General features: G+C 39.5%; 1 pseudogene; it reads left to right on the top strand.

Annotated features, from left to right (window-relative positions):
• The window catches only part of LOC102872212, a 16,877-nt pseudogene extending 5,249 nt beyond the window's left edge, over nt 1-11,628 (top strand).
• The last annotated feature ends 4,942 nt before the right edge of the window (nt 11,629-16,570 follow it).

Raw genomic sequence — 16,570 nt, 5'->3', positions numbered from 1 at the left:
CCACCCCAATGCCAGCCTCATTCTACAACAGTGGCACCATATAGCATTTGTCCCTTTGTGACTGAGATACCTCACTCAGCATAATGTTTAAAAATAAATTTTTATCATTTATATACATTGTATTCCATATGCATCTTAGTCTTTAATATCTTTGCTCTTTAGTACTTTAAAGACATCCTTGGCAGCAGATTTGCCAAAAGTAATACATTATTTACTTTTTATGACTGTGATGTAGAACACATACATGCATGTGAGGGAGGCCTGGTAGCCAACTGGTAAGAAGCTGCCCTGCAGTCCCAAAGACAGGCTTTTCAAATCCAACAGCTGGTCTGCAAGAGAAAGAGGAGCACTCTTCTCCACGCAATTTACTGCCTCTGAAAACCTGCTGGAGGGTCAGCTATGAGTCAGTTCCAATTCAAGGGCAAATAACAATATGTTTTCAGGAGATGCCAGTCTCCTTGCTTGCTGAAAATGAGGAAGACTTGAAGCACTTACTGCAGAAGGTTAAACACTACGGCCTTCAAAATGGATTGCATCCCAGTGACAAGAAAACAAAAATCTATGCCACTAAAGTGATGGGTAACATCATGATGTTGTTGTTAAGTGCCATCAAGTCGTAGGCAACTCACAGTGACCCTATGAATGAAAATCCTTGACACTTGTGTGCTCAACTTTCATCCTTTCTTCAGGTTCATAGGGTTTCCGGAGGCAAACTATTTACAGAAGTGGGTGCCACTCCTGCTTCCAAGCTTGTTTCAACCGGGTAGTGCCACCAAACACTGTCCACCATGGGTAACCATTATCTCATTTGACACAACAGTGTTACAGTGTTCAGCTTCACAGTGACCACAAGTTACCTCTGTACAGCAAGTGGGCACACCAGAACATCATGATAGAGGGGAAAGAAAGATCAAAACTGCAACAACTTCATCTTACTTGAATTCATAATCAATACACTTAGTACTAACAATCAGGAGATCAGGAGATGTATTGCATTGGGAAAGTCTGTAGTCAGAGACCTCCCCAAATTACTGAGGATCAATTATGTTCATTTGAGGAGTAGGGTGCCCCTGACTCAGGCCATGGATTTTCAATCATTTGCAATGTATCTAAGAGCTGAACAGTGACTAAGAATGACCAAAAAAGAATTGATCCCTTTGAATTGTGGTGTTGGAGAAGAGTGTTGATGATCCCATGGTCTGCCAAAAGAACAAACTGTTTGGAGAGGATACAACCAGAGTACTCTTCGAAGGAAAAAATGATTAAGCATCATCTCACATACTCTGGGCATGTTGCTGGGAGAGGCTATTCCTTGGACAAAGACAAAAGATTAAGGGTTAGCAAAGAATAGGAAGATCCTTAACCAGGTAGATTGGCACAGTGACAGCAGCAATGGGCTTGTGGATGTCAAGAGATTGTGAAAATGACAAAGGATAGAAGAAGGTTCAGATCTATTGTTCAAAGTTTCACTATGAGTCATACTCAACTCAGTGGCACTTAACAATTACAACAACAGTGGTACCTTGCTCTGTTGGCACAACAGCTTCTTGGTCTAGGTAGAGGTTTCTCGTGAACACAACTAAATGTTCTGAGATTCCTCAATGTTAACCATAATTTGTTATGATCTACACAGCAAAATGTCATTGCATAATCAATAAAACACAAATAGACATTCTTCTGGTATTCTTTGCTCTCAGACAGAATCCATCTGACATCAGCAATGATATCCCTGGTGCTGTGATCTCTTCTGAATTCAACTTGAACATCTAGCAGTTCCTTGTCTATTTACTATTCTAGGCATTTTTTAAATTATATTCAGCAATAGTTTGCTTACATGTAATATTTAAAATATTGTTTGATAATTCTGTTGGATCACTTTTCTTGAGAATAGAAATAAGTATAGAGGATATTTAGGAACAAATGCGATAATATAAGGTTAAAATTCTAATTATACCACTGTCCATTAACCCTTCTATCTGACCCCTTCCTGCCTATGACAATGTTTTTTTTTTTAATTGTGGTGTTGGAGGACAGTATTGAAAATCTCATGTTGATGTTGTTATGTGCCGTGGAGTTACCTGCAACCCAAAGCGACCCTATGTACAACAGTCCTAAACCCTGCTCTATCCTGTGCCAATCTCACTGTTTCTGACACACCTACTCCCATTACCTCAGTCACAGAATCAATCCACTTCATGGAGGGTCTTCTTCTCCTGCACTGTTCCTCCACCCTCCCAACAACTGGTCCCTTCTTACAACATGTCCAAGGTATGTCAGACAAAGCTTCAAAATCTTTGCCTCTAAGGAGCAGCCTGGTTTAACCCTCTCTAGGATGAACGAACCTGTTCATTCTCTTAGCAATCCATGGTCTATTCAATACCCCTCCAACAACACAGCTCAAAGACATTCATTCTCCTTCTATCATCCCTAGTCATTGTCCAGCTTTCTGGTGCATAGCAAGTGATTGCAAAGACCATGGCCTGTATCAGGTGCACCTTAGTCTCCAGACTGCAGTCTCATTGCTCTTCAATACTTTGGAGAGTTCTCTAACAGCAGTCTTTCCCTTATAACTTCCTGGCTGCTGGCGCAAAGAGTGTTGATTGTGGCGCCAAGCAAACTAAAGCTGTTGACAATCTCTTCACCATCTATCATTATGCTGCCAATCGGCTCAGTGGTGAGAATCTTTGTTTTCTTGATATTGAGCCTGAATCCATATTGAAGGCTGCAGTCCTTGACCTTCTACAGCAAGCACTTCAGGTCCTCCTCAGTTTCAGCAAACATGGTTGTGTCATCTGCATAACACAGATTATTGATGAATCTTCCTCCATTCCTGATGCCAGATTTCTCCTCATACAGCCCATCCTCCCAGAAAATCTGTTCTGCATATAGATTGAAAAGATATGGAGATAGGACACATCCTTGACGCACACCTTTCTCAATTTTGAGCCATACAGTGTTTCCTTGCTCTGTTCTGACAACTGCCTCCTGGTCCAAGTATAGGTTTCGCATTAGCATGATCAAGTGTTCTGGGATTCCTATTCTTCTCAGAGTTAGCCACAGTTTGTTGTGATCCACATAGTCAAAGGCCCTTGAATAATCAGTGAAACACAGATAGACATTCTTCTGGTATTCCCTGCTTTCAGCCAACATCCATCTAACATTAGTTACCATATCCCTAGTACCACAACCCCTTTTGGCAGTTCTCTTTTGATATGCTGTTCCAGTCACTTTTGGATAATCTTCAGCAGAATCTTACTTGCATGTGATATTAATGATATTGTTTGATAATTTCTACAACTATCACATAGATTGCCAAAAGAACAAACAAATCTGTCTCAAATGTCGTGCAATCAGAATGTTCCCAAGAGGCAAGGATAGTAAAACTTTATCTCACCTCTTTGGGCATATTTTCTGGAGAAATCAGTCCTTGGAGAGAGATATCATACTGAGAATGGTAAAAGGCAAGACCACCAAATGAGATGAATTGACACAGTGACTGCAACAACAGTCTTGAGTATGATAGAGGTCATGAGGATGGCACAGTATAAGACAAAGTTCAGATCTGTTTTTCACAGGGTCACTATGAATTGTTATTGACTTGAGGACACCTAACAACAACAATTCTGCCTTCAATGGTTAGTGACACAAGAAAGAAAGAGGAAGAGTTCCAATCCCTACCATACCATCAAGAGTCTGATTTTGATGGTTTCTCACTCCAAGGTTGAAGATCTGTTAGGATCTCAGATACAATATATAGAATTCCAGATGTTTTCAGGTCAGCCAAATTGGCACTACTCCTCCTGTGACTGGACCTTACCTTGTTTTTAACGCCACTGAGCTAGAAATCATAATCTTCCAGGACTGTTTAAAACAAACAAAACAGTGATAAACTCATTGTCATTGAGTCAAGCTCCAACTCAGTAGGTCAGGGTAGACCTGCCCCCCAGTGTTTCTAAGGCTTGACTCTACAGAAATGCATTGCCACATCTATCTCCTACAAAGCAGCTGGTGAGCTCAACCATGGACCTTCTGGTTAGCTTAACCACTATTCCACTATAGCCCCTCTTTTATTATCTCCAAAAGGCAATAAAATTATCATCTAGTTGTGACAATCCCATGTGTACAGAGAGAAACTGCACTCCACAGGGTTTTCAAGGCTGTGACATTTTGAAAAAGGTGGCTAGGCCATCCTTGTGCAGTGCCTTTCTTTTGAAGCACTTGTGTTCCAAAGCACCTCTGGGTGAGTCAATCTATCCATTAGTAGCCCACCATTCAATTGTTTGCATCACCGAAGGACTCCTAATTGCAAGACAAATTCGCTATCTAAATTTTCCTGCTCTTTTTTTGAAGATAGGGATCTTCAGTTATCCAGTAGCATCAGATCCTTAGGGCTGGTGTATCGCACCTGGCAATATAAACCAACATGGGTTCATAAGCTGCCAAAGTCTCCACTGTAACAAGCAAGTGTCTTAAAGCAGGATGTGACAGGACCAGTTCCCCCCCATATCACTGTTTCGCTCAAGAGGACTTTTGACTACAACTCAGATTGATTTTTCTTGAATTAGAACACTGATGTTCAAAGCAGCAAGGGCATTAACAGAGATGACAAGTAAGAAGACTAAACACAGGGAGATGACAGAGGGCATTTAAATACAGCATAGTTATACAACAGAAAGGCATTTTGAACAAGGACCTGTTATGTCCATAAATGGCCACCCAAAAGACTAACAACTCACATATGCAATCAGCAAGACCACTTTATTCTGCAGAACAAACTCCAGCATACAGGGGTCTACCATTCACTAGAAAATAACGACCCCAGGTGAGCACACGTAGACCTTTTAGGGGGTCAAATGGGGCTGTTTTACCAAGGAACATGACTGGTGGGTGAGGGGAGCAGTTACATGGATCGGTTTGTGATTGGCTCATGCCTAGGTGTCCACTAGTCCACCTTCGCCCTTTCCTGTGTCACATACACACTCTTCCTGTGTCACATTTGTACCTTCCCTGTGTCACGTACACATGTCCTTGGGTCACATACCCACATTCTTCTGTCATATACATTAAACCTAAGAATAAGTTAATTTTAAACCTTACAAGGACATCAGACAGCACAGATGGCTAACTTGAGATAAGATCTTCCCATACTTCTGTGGTTGCTTTCTCTCCTGACTGGCTGCCTCTTGGGTGAAGAAGTTTTATGGCCTGCTTCTGGAATTGATGATTTTTTTTAAGGTTAGGCCCAGGTCAGGCTTGAGATGGAAGCCAGGCACAAAATGGAGTCTGTACAATCCTCTCAGGACCTTCATGAAAGTCTCCTTGTTCATACACATCTATGATGTGACCAATTTCACAGAAGGGTTTAGTGGCCCTTACAGAAAAAAGGTGCTTAAGAACAGTCATCATTCATAAGCTTTTCATTCCATCTGCTTCCATCGCAGACGGAAATTTATTACTTGTCAGTGACAGGACAACTCTGGTTACATGCAGTGCCTATTCCATAGTAACTATTATCTTTTCAACTTTAGTTTTCTTGTAACACAAGGGCAAGTGAAATTTACAGTGTTTATGAACAGAGAAACCTAGGCTCAAGCAAGTTAAGGTAGACTTTTAAAAACAGCAAGAATTTGGAGGGATGTGGAGAGACCCTGGGACAGATCCATTCTTCACAGTGTGGCAATTTCTTCTTCACATTTCCTCTACCTAGGCATTCAGTGGCCTCTAAACACTTTCATAGACAGAAATCACACTCCTTTTTTATCTCATCCTTGGACAGCTTCTCTGACTGATATCCATTTCTTTACTTGAAACACTCACTATGTGAAGCCAAATTTCATACAAATATTACAAATAAATATTTGTAATAAACTGAATGCTGTTTCAGAATGGTACAAACTGGAATTCACCCTGAAGCACTAATAAGGCAATCCTTAAGAATTTACAGGATTCTCGCATTGCATTTGCTAACTCCTCCCTCCTGAGTCAAGCAGAAGGTTTTCAATAGAAAGAGCTTAGCTTCAATTGCATTGAATTTTCTTGGTGATTTGCTCCCTGGCAATTTTCAATAAAGAAACAGGGAAGCTAAGGTCTTTTCAGTTCACTTCAGTTGTTGGAGAACTGTTTGCCTCCTGCCTCACTTCTGTTTTCTCCTGCATTCTTGGTGTTCTGCCTTGTTATTAATACTTATTAATATACTTTACCCTCGGTCTGCAACAACCCACTTCTCACATAATATAAGCACTCCTAAATCCTCTTCTCCATGACAAGATAAAGGCCAAGATTGACTCTTTCTGCCTGGTCACATGCTTTGCTACACACCTCACCTACAGAGCTAGCTAATCACCAGCATCAGAGAAGTCACTCACTCTTTTTCACCACCATCAAGTTGGAACTGACAGATAGCTGACCCTCCATTGGATTTCTGAGACTATAAACTGCACAGAACGAGATTGCCAGTTTTTCTCCTGAGAAACTGCTGGTGGATTCAAACCACCAGAAAGGTGTGGTGTTTGGTTAGTAGCACACTCTATAGAATAGACACCACTAGAGCCCTTTCTTCTTCAAGTTTACCAAATACCACCACATTTCCTTCAAGACTGGCTGCCCCAGGATACTATTCTCCCAGAAACATTCCAATTTCTCCACTTTTTGACACCACATCAGGCCAGTAGACTTACTGATTTTTAAAAAACTTATTTCTCTAGCTTCCTAGCTCCCCATTAACATTGTTAGCTGTTAGATGTTTCTTAAATGTCCCTAGTCTTAATTTTAATTATTTGGTAAGTCATTCCCTGAAAGATATTGTCTGAATCTAACAAGATGCTCAGAGTACGTGAGACAAAATTTTACTGTCTTCTCTCTAAGAAGTACCTTAGTTGCACTTCCTCGAATGTAGACTTGTTTAATCTCTATACAGTCCATAAGCTATTTGATACTTTTCTCCAATACCACAATTCAAAGGAATTGATGCTTCCTTTGTCATTCTTACTCATTGTCCAACTTTTAAATGCATAGAAAGTAATTAAATCAAGCATGGTTTAAATCAGCTGCACCGTAGTTTTAAAATGACAACATTATTTTTAGCACTTTAAAAGGTACTTGACAGCAGATTTTCTCAGTGCAACGTGTCTTTTGATTTCTTGACTGTTGTTACCATGAGTGTTGAATGTGAATACAAGTAAAATGAAATCATTGACAACTTCAATCTTTTCTCCATCTATCATGATGTTTCCTATTGATGCAGCCATTAGTATTTGCGTTTTCATGATATTGAGATGCAATCAAAGCCTGTAGTCTTTGATCTTCTGCAGCAAATGCTTCAGATCCTTTTCACTTCTCCAAAGTTGTGTCATCTATATAATGCAAGTTGTTGATGAGTCTTCCTCCAATCCTGATGCTATATTCTTCTTCATATAGTCCAGCTTGTCAAATGATTTATTCAGCACACAGAGTGGATATATACTGAGAAAGTACACAATTCTGATGCACACCTTTCCTAATTTTAACCATGCAATGTTTCCTTGTTCTGTTAGGAAAGCAGCACCTCGGTCTTAGTCTAGATCTTATTATGAACATACTAATTGTTATGGGATTCCAATTCTTCTCAGGGCATCTAATGAGGAGAAAATGGGACATAGGAGCACAGGGCCATGAGCATCTTTCTGAAAGGATCAGAAGGAGTAAAAACAGCACAGCCCCTAACTGCGCCAGAGTAGAAAGCAGATGAATATCTCATAGCTTAAAAAAAAAAAAAAAAGCAAAAGCTCATAGCTTAGCCTCATGGTACCTCTAGAGCCACAGCAGCTCCAAGAGGCTTATTTATTTATTATCGATAACTCACAGACTCACAATTATGGTGCCTACAATGGAGTTTATTAGGGAAGGAACTTGGAGAGTGGTGGAGGCAAAGAATAGCACCCAGTACGAGTCCAGATTTTAGCCCAAGTTCCAAGGCACAATTCCTCAGTTAGTCCACACTCTGGTTTTCAGATAAGCAGTCAAATCCAAATTATTCAGCAAGGTTTGCCTCAGAGTAATTATAAGTCAGCTTCTCCTTCAAGTATCAAGAAAGAACACCAAAGACATTTAACTGTGTCATTTATCACAGGGATCCTCTGCTTACACCTTGCCACAGTGTCTCCAAAGCAATGTCACAATCTCTCCACCACCAGGGTCTCACTTTTACCAAGGTCGTCATTCATGCTCCCTCAAATCTTTCTAGCAAAAGTCTTGCTTCTACAAGTCCTGCTGTTCACTGTAGGAAGTATTCTATTAACCTAGCCCTACAGCTGTTGGTGGTTTGTAAAACCATATGTCTGCAGTTAAAGTAGCTGAAGACCAGAGAGGGCTAACAGTAAGGGCTTTTTAAAAGGCCAATTTTTAGGCTAACACCACAGCCCATTATTTCTCATTATCTGAAAGTTCAGCCTTTCCCTCACCATCATCCATATTTAGGGAAATATGTAACTCCTTGTGCCATAACCTCCCCATTTGAGATAGCCAGTTTTTTGTGTGTGTTTGTTTGTTTAGATAGCCAGTTTTTGAGTTGCCCAGTCTTAGCTGTGATGCTTAAACACTTTGACACTAATTTGTCAAATGTGATATGGTTACCCATGGTGGACAGTGCTTGGTGGAGATCCCCAATTAAAACAAGTCTGGAAGCAGGAGTGGCATCCACTTTTAAAATAGCTTGCCTCCAGAAACTCTATGAACTTGGAGAAATGATGAAAGTTATACAAGAGTTCAGGTCTTTCGTTTATAGGGTTGCTATGAGCCACTCGACGGCACTTAACAACAACAGCAACTTAATCATAATTAGTTATGATCCACACAGTCAAATGTCTTTGCATTTTAATTTGCTTAGTCAATAAAACACAAATAAACATCTTTCTGATATTCTTTTCCTTCAGCTAAGATACATCTGACAGCAGCAATGCTATCCCTGGTGCCACAAACTTTTATGAATCCATCTTGGATTTCTTGAATTTTTGTCAACATACAGTTCCGGTCACTTTTCATTCATCTTCAGCAAGATTTTATTTTCATATTATTTTAATGAATTTTTTTATAACTTCCACATTCTGAAGGATCACCTTTTTTGGGGAATGAGGACAAAGACGAATCTCTTTCAGTCAGTTGGCCAATTTCTAGACACAAACTACTGAGTATGTCCAAAGCTTAATCTACTTCATGAACATTTCAGTTGATATTCCATCAATTCCTGTGATCTCATTTTTGCGAATATCTTCTGTGCTGGTCAAAATTCTTCCTTCATTATCTTTGGTCCTTTGATGTCAGTATTAGAAGGAATTTGTCTAAAATAAGCCTTGTTTTCATAATATCTCATTTAGTTTCTTTTTGTTTTTGCACATGAAGTTTATAAGGTGATATTTAGAGTCTCATTTTAAAAATTTTTATACAAATTGTTTTATGATATTAGTTAAAATTTTCACATTGTACCAGCATTCTCATTTTTTAGAATTTTTTTCATTATACTAGTTTATTTACTAAATTCAAATACCTTGTTTTCCAGAACAGATTCTTCCAATTTTCCTCACCCTCTCCCTATCAAATTGTACAACTCCATGATTAATCTCCCCTCCCCTTGACCATCCTCATCCCTCTGCTTTCACGCCTTCTCTCCCCTTGGATCCTTATATTCATTCCATAATAATGGTTTTATACAGTATTTGCCCTTTGGCGACTGAGTTCGTTAACTCAGCATAATGCTACCCAGTCCCTCCCAAGTTAAGCAATAATTTACAAAATCATTGCTCCTGAGTGCTGCATAGTATTTCATTGTGTGAATGTACTATAATTTCTCAATCCATTCATTTGTGGTTGGACATCTGGACTGTTTCCATGTTCTTGTGATGGTGAATAATGCTGCTATGAACATTGATGTACAAGTCTCCATTCTTTTTGCTTTGTTTCCATTGATTTAGTTTTTTTTTTCTCTTCCTTGCTTCTCATTTTTGCTTTTGGGTGAATATTGACTATAAATTAAGTACTGTTGTTGCATATCTTTGTTTGGTAAGAGAACCAAGAATATTGCTGAAGATCTTGCAAATGAAGGGAATTAAAGAGAAATGGAGGAATACTTTGTTTGAAAGAAGAGACTGGGACGAGGGGATGTCCTAATACTGTTAGTAACCTGGAGTACTCACAATGGCTATTGGTTAAGATTAAATATAAGTAACTACCTTAAAATGTCTATTCTTCCCCGGGCAAGTGACTCAGGCATCTGTAGAACTCTGCATCAGTGAAATGGTGACTGAGGCCACAGGATGAGAGTTGTCTTGAGGGGGGAGACATTTCAAGGAATCAGAAACATTTCTTTGCTTAAGAAACTCTCTCTTAAGCAACTTATTTTAAAATTGCTTAATTAGATCCTATATTTCACTTTCTAAATCAATAAGCATAGTCTTACTTGTGAAGTTTAATCCATTGTTAAGAAAAATCTTAAGTAGGGGGAAAAGTAGAAAGAACAATATAACAAATACCCATACATTCATCACTTACCCATTACAATCAATTTAACTTTAACTTACAGTGACCCTGTAGGACAGAGTAGAAGTGCCTCATAAGGTTTCCAAGAGGCAACTCGCCCAGGGCCGCTGTGGTCCTGGCTGCAGCACACAGCCTCAGCATGGGCAGGAGCAAGAGTCAGGACAACAGATTACAGAGAGGCAGAGCAATGAGCTGGAGGCTTTGGAGTCTGTCTACCTCGACTCCTACCTGGTACACTCAGAAACCTCACCCAGTTTTACCATTACTGTGACATGTAAGGCTGGAGAAAACGACAAAACTGTCCAGACTATACTCAAGTTTACATATAAGGAAAATACCCACATGAAGTTCCCCTTTATGAAATATTATCTCAGCATATAAAATCTAGCAGATGGTGATACATCAGATATTTTAAAATTATTAGAACCACAGCGAGAAGGAAACCATGGCCTGGTAATGATCTTCGCTTTACTGTCAGCTGTGCAAGAAAAATTAAATGAATAGTAGTTCAAATAAAAAACAGAAAAAGAAAAGAAATAGAAAGAAAAGGAAGCAGAAAAGCAACCATTTCATGGCACTCCTGTTACAACTGAAAATTTCTTAAGTTGGAAAGCCAAGTTTGATGGAGAACTCTTGGAAAGTAAAAGGAAGCAGATGAAAGGAACAAGCAGAAAAAAATAAACTGGGAAACAGCTATTTGAAACAGATGATAATCTTGATGCATTCAATATCCAGTTCTTAGAGGATGCTGGAAATAAGGTGGAAGTAGATGAGTCTTTGCTCCAAGAAATGGGTGATTTGGAGCTGGGGGATGATGAGGATAATCCAGACTAACTCCTGCTGACCGAGAGACTGACTTGACTAATGGACTGTTCCCATCTGTGGAGGGGCGCGATTGCCACAGCATCTGTGACCATGCTGAGAGGTTTAATTTTCCTTTCTTTTTTTATTCTAAGAAAAAATAATTTTCAGGAGAAAATTCTTTCATCATTGAATTTTATAAACTGACCTTAAAATCAGAAAAATTTTAAAAAAGAATAAAAAATAGTTTTCAAAGCGACAAATCTTCCAGAAACACACTTCTTCATTTTTCTCCTACGTAGCAATTGGTGGGAGTGAACTGCTGACCTTTTGGTTAGGCAGCTTTCTTCACTTCAGAATTCCTTATATATATAAATAACTGAGGTAACAACTAGCCAGTATTTTATTATATTCCTTTTGTGGTTTTTTTTTTTAACTTTTTAAAGGAATATTTAAAGTCAGCCTCTCAATACCAGTTGGCCAGTGGCCATCAAGTCACATCTGACTCCGTACAACTGATAGCAATCCTATGAATAAAATATCCGAACCCTGTTCTATCCTGCACCATCCTTACACATCCTGACACACAAGAGCCCGTTACAGCAGTAACCATGTCAATCCACCTGTTTGAGAGTCTTCCTCTCCTTCACCAATCCTCCAACCTTCCCAGCACCACGTCCTTCTCCAAGGAATAGCACCTCCTCGCAACATGTCCGAAGTACATGAGGTGAAGCCTCATCATTCTTGTCTGCAAAGAGCACTCCAGTTGCACCCTCTCTAAGACATATTTGTTTGCTCTTTTGGCCATCCTTGAGATGTTCAGTGCTCTTCTCCACCACCACAGTTCAAAGATCTCAATTATTTTTCTGTTACCCTTATTCATTGTTCAGCTCTCAGGTACATAGCAAGTGATCAGAAAGACTCTGGCCTTAATGAGACACACCTGAGACCTCAAACTGACATCATTGCTCATCAACAATTTGGAGATGCTATCTAACCCTAATTGTTTTAGATGACACCTCCATTAAAAAAAGACATTATTCTACATCACCATATCACTTTCCTCTAAAACCAAAATAACAATTTTCTAATACTATTGCACTAGGAAAGTCTGTAGTCAAGGACCTCTCCAAATTATTAAGAAGTAATATCTGTTTGTAGATCACAACAAACTGTGATTAAACTAGAGGAGTATGAGAATCCCAGAATACTTGATTTTGCTTATGCTAAACCTATATTTGGACCAGAAGTAGTCCTCAGAACAGAGGAGGGAAATACTGAATCATTCAAAATCAGGAAAAGCGTGTGTCAGGATGTGTCCTGTCTCCATACTTTTTCAATCTATCTGCAGAACAGATCATTTGGGAGGCTGGGCTTTATGAGGAGGAATGTGGCATCAGGATTGGAGGAAGACTCATCAACAACCTACATTCTGCAGGTGACACAACCTTGCTTGCTGAAACTGAGAAGGACCTGAAGTGCTCACCTGAAGTGAAGGACATCATGCTCAGAAGGGTGGAGGGTCAATGTAGGAGAGGAAGACCCCAGATGAGATGGATTGATACAGTAACTAGGGCAGTGGGGGTAGGTGCGGGCTCAGGATAGGGCGGGCTTCAGAGCTGTTGTCACTACAAGTTGCAAGCAACTTGATGGCACATAACAACAACATCAAAAGTTAGATTTGTAATAGTGCAATAGATATATATATATAACATGACAAAAAGAAAAGAAAAATAGAGTACCTATTAAGGCTGCTTACATACAACCAAATATCTCATGAGATTTGGTTCTTTGGTTTGAAGGTTTAGGATTATGATTGCATGAACTATCCCAGTTAATTCGTCTAGGATAATAATTTGTTTAGTGCTTCTGTTCTATCTCTTGGTTCACTGCATGTTGTTGCTGTTATGTGCCACTGAGACACCTGCAAACTCATAGCAACCCTACGTACAACAACTATGAACCAGACTCACTGATCTTACATACCTTACGCCATTGCCACAGTTACTGTATCAATTCATCTGATCAGGGATCTTTCTCTCCTCTGCTGTCCCTCTACCCTTCTGAGCATGATGCCCTTCTCCAAGGACTGGTCCTTCCTGGCCATATGCCTAAAGTATGTGAGATGGAGCTTCAAATTCTAGCCTCCAAGGAGAAATTTGGTTTCACTCTCTCCAAGACAGACCTATTGTTTCCTTTGTTTCATGATATGTTCGAGACTCTTTTCCGCCACCACAACTCAAAGACATCAATTCTTCTATCATCCTTAGTCATTATTCAGCTCTCTGATGCATAGCAAGTAATTGCAAAGACCATGGCCTAGATCAGGCATACTTTAGTCTCTAGACTGATATCGTTGCTTCTCAGTACTCTGGCAAGGTTCCTGACAGGTAATTTACCTAATGCAATTTGCCTTTTGATTTCTGCATGGTAGTGCCAAAAGTATTGATTATGGAGCTGAGCAAGCTGTAAATGTTAACAACCTCAATCTCTTCCTCATCTATTATGATGCTGCCAATTGGCCCAATGGTGAGAATCTTTGTCTTCTTGATGTTGAGCTTCAATCCATATTGAAGATTACAGTCCTTGACCTGCAGCAAACACTTCAGGTCTTCCTCAGTTTCAGCAAGCAAGGTTGTGACATCCTCATAGTGTAGGTTGTTAATGAGTCATCCTCCAATCCTGATGCCACATTCCTCCTCATAAAACCCAGTTAGGTGTACAATTTATTAAAAGCAATTATAATGATTGCCTCTGTAATGTGATTTTCCATTTCTGTAAAAGGAAATTCAGTACTCTATAAGCAACAGAAGGAGACATGCTCACTAGTGAATACCAGGAAGCATGGGCGGACAACAGCCTTGTCAACTGAGTGGAAGAGATCCACTTTTGTTTCCATTCCCAAGAAAAGTGACCCAGCAGAATGTGAAAATTATTAAACAGTATCATTACTATCACATGCAAGCAAAATACTGGTGAATATAATTGTTAAAAATGGATAGAATGGTACATAGACAGAGAATTGCCAGAAGGTCAAGTTGGATTTAAAAGAGGCCATGGCATCCAAGGATATCATTGCTGATGTCAGGTGTATCATGGCTGAAGGCAAAGAATTCCAGAAGCATGTCTATTTGTACTTTATAGTCTATGCAAAGGCATTTGACTGTGTGGATCATAACAAATTATGGCTAGCATTGAGAAGAATGGGAGTTCCAGAACACTTTAATTGTGCTCATGCAAAACCTATATCTGGACCAAGAGGAAATAGTGTGAAGAGATCAGGAGAACAATTCATGGTTTAAAATTAGGAAAGGTGGGTGTCAGAGTTGTATCTTTTCTCCATAGCCAGTTAATCTGTGTGCTGAGAAAATTATTCAAGAACCTTGACTCTATGAAGAAGAATGTGCATCAGGGTTGGAGGAAGATGAATCAACATCCTGTGTTGCTCAGGTGACACAGCCTTGATTGCTGGAAGTGAAGAGAACTTGAAGCACTTGTTGCAAATCATCAAAAAAATATAGCTTTCAATATGGATTGCATTTCAATGTCAAGAAAACAAAAATTCTCAGCATTGGGCAAATAGACAAATTATGGCAGATGGAGAAAATATTGAAACTGTCAAATTCTTCATCTTACTTGGATCTACAACCAATACACTTGGTACTGGCAGTCAGAAGATCAGGAGAGGAACTGCACTGGGAAAGTCTCCAGTCAGGGATCTCTCTAAATTATTGAAAAGCAATGATGGCAATTTGAGGACTAAGGTAGCCTGATAAGACTACAGTCTTTTCAGTCATGGTCGGGAGGTGCTGAAGGGAGACAGCAGAACCAGGAAATCGGCCCAGGCAATAGAGAAGCGAATCACTGCAAAAGCTCTGACACACCTACAGGTAAAGAGCCCAAGGCGGAGCCAAAATCGGTCAGGTGTTTTTCAATCACTTGCTATATATCTGAGAGCTGGAAAGTGAATAAGGATTATGGAAAAAGAATTGATGTCTGTGAACTGTGATGTTGGAGAAGACTATTGAGTATCCTATGGACTGCTAAAAGAACAGATATGTCTTGGAGAAGGTGCATCCAGAGTGCTCTTTGGAGGCAAAGATAATAAAACTTTGTCTTACTTAGGTGAATCAATGTTTTACACATATACACACATATCTATAAAATAGTGTTCTCTTTGTCTTGTAAACATTATCCTTTTAACCCTTTGTGAGCTTAACCCCTACATGGAAGAAAATGAAAATAAGTCCAAGACAGTCAAATACAACCTTGAGTATGTCCCATCTAAAGAACCATCCCAAGAATATATTGCATGCAGTAACACTATTGCCTGAAGATCCAATGAGTTGTGAAATGACATCAAAGACACCATACACGAAGGAAGCAAAAAGTCGTTAAAAAGACAGGAAAGATCCTTATACTCATTCTACAATAATGGTTTTATACAATATTTATCCTAAGTTAGTGATTGAGTTAGTTCGCTCAGCATAATGAAGGAAGGAAGGAAGAAAGAAAGAAAGAAAGAAAAAGAAAGAAAGAAGAAAGAAAGAAAGAAAGAAAGAAAGAAAGAAAGAAAGAAAGAAAGAAAGAAAGAAAGAAAGAAAGAAAAAAGAAAGAACCAAATTTGTATCAGTACCATATAGATTGAAACTTGCTATAGAACATAGAGAAGCTAAAGCAAAGCAAACCAATGGCACTAGATTTGAATCCACCAGCTGCTCCTTGAAAGGTGGGCAATCTCTTCCAGCACAATTTACAGCCTCAGAAAAGCCACTGTAGGGTCAGCTGTGAGTCAGCTCCAACTTGATGGCATATAACAACAACAAAGTAAAAAAAAAGAAATAATTATATCAAAGAGTTGAACAGCATTATTCATCATTGAAAGAATATGGAAACAGCTCAGATGTCCAACCACAAACAAATGGATTGGAAATTTGTGATGCCTTCGTACAATGGAATATTACGCAGAACACAGGAACAATCATTTTGTAAATTACTGCCTAACTTTGGAGGGATAGGAGAGTATTATGCTGAGTGAACTCCCTCAGTCTCACAAAAACAAATACTGTATAAAACCATTATTGAAGAATGAAAATGAGGATTCAAGGTTGGGGGGTTGTTGTTGTTGTTATGTGCCATCGAGTCGTTTCCGACTCATAGCGACCCCTATGCACAACAGCTCTAAACCCTGCTCTATCCTGCGCCAACCGCACCGCCTCTGACACACCCATCCCGATTACCCCAGTCACCGAATCAATCC

This window comes from Elephantulus edwardii, unplaced genomic scaffold, assembly GCF_000299155.1.
Source record: "Elephantulus edwardii isolate Elephantulus edwardi_28Jun2011 unplaced genomic scaffold, EleEdw1.0 scaffold00146, whole genome shotgun sequence".
Classification (NCBI taxonomy): domain Eukaryota; kingdom Metazoa; phylum Chordata; class Mammalia; order Macroscelidea; family Macroscelididae; genus Elephantulus; species Elephantulus edwardii.
The sequence above is the reverse complement of the archived record's forward strand: the minus strand, read 5'-3'. Positions and strand labels throughout refer to the sequence as shown.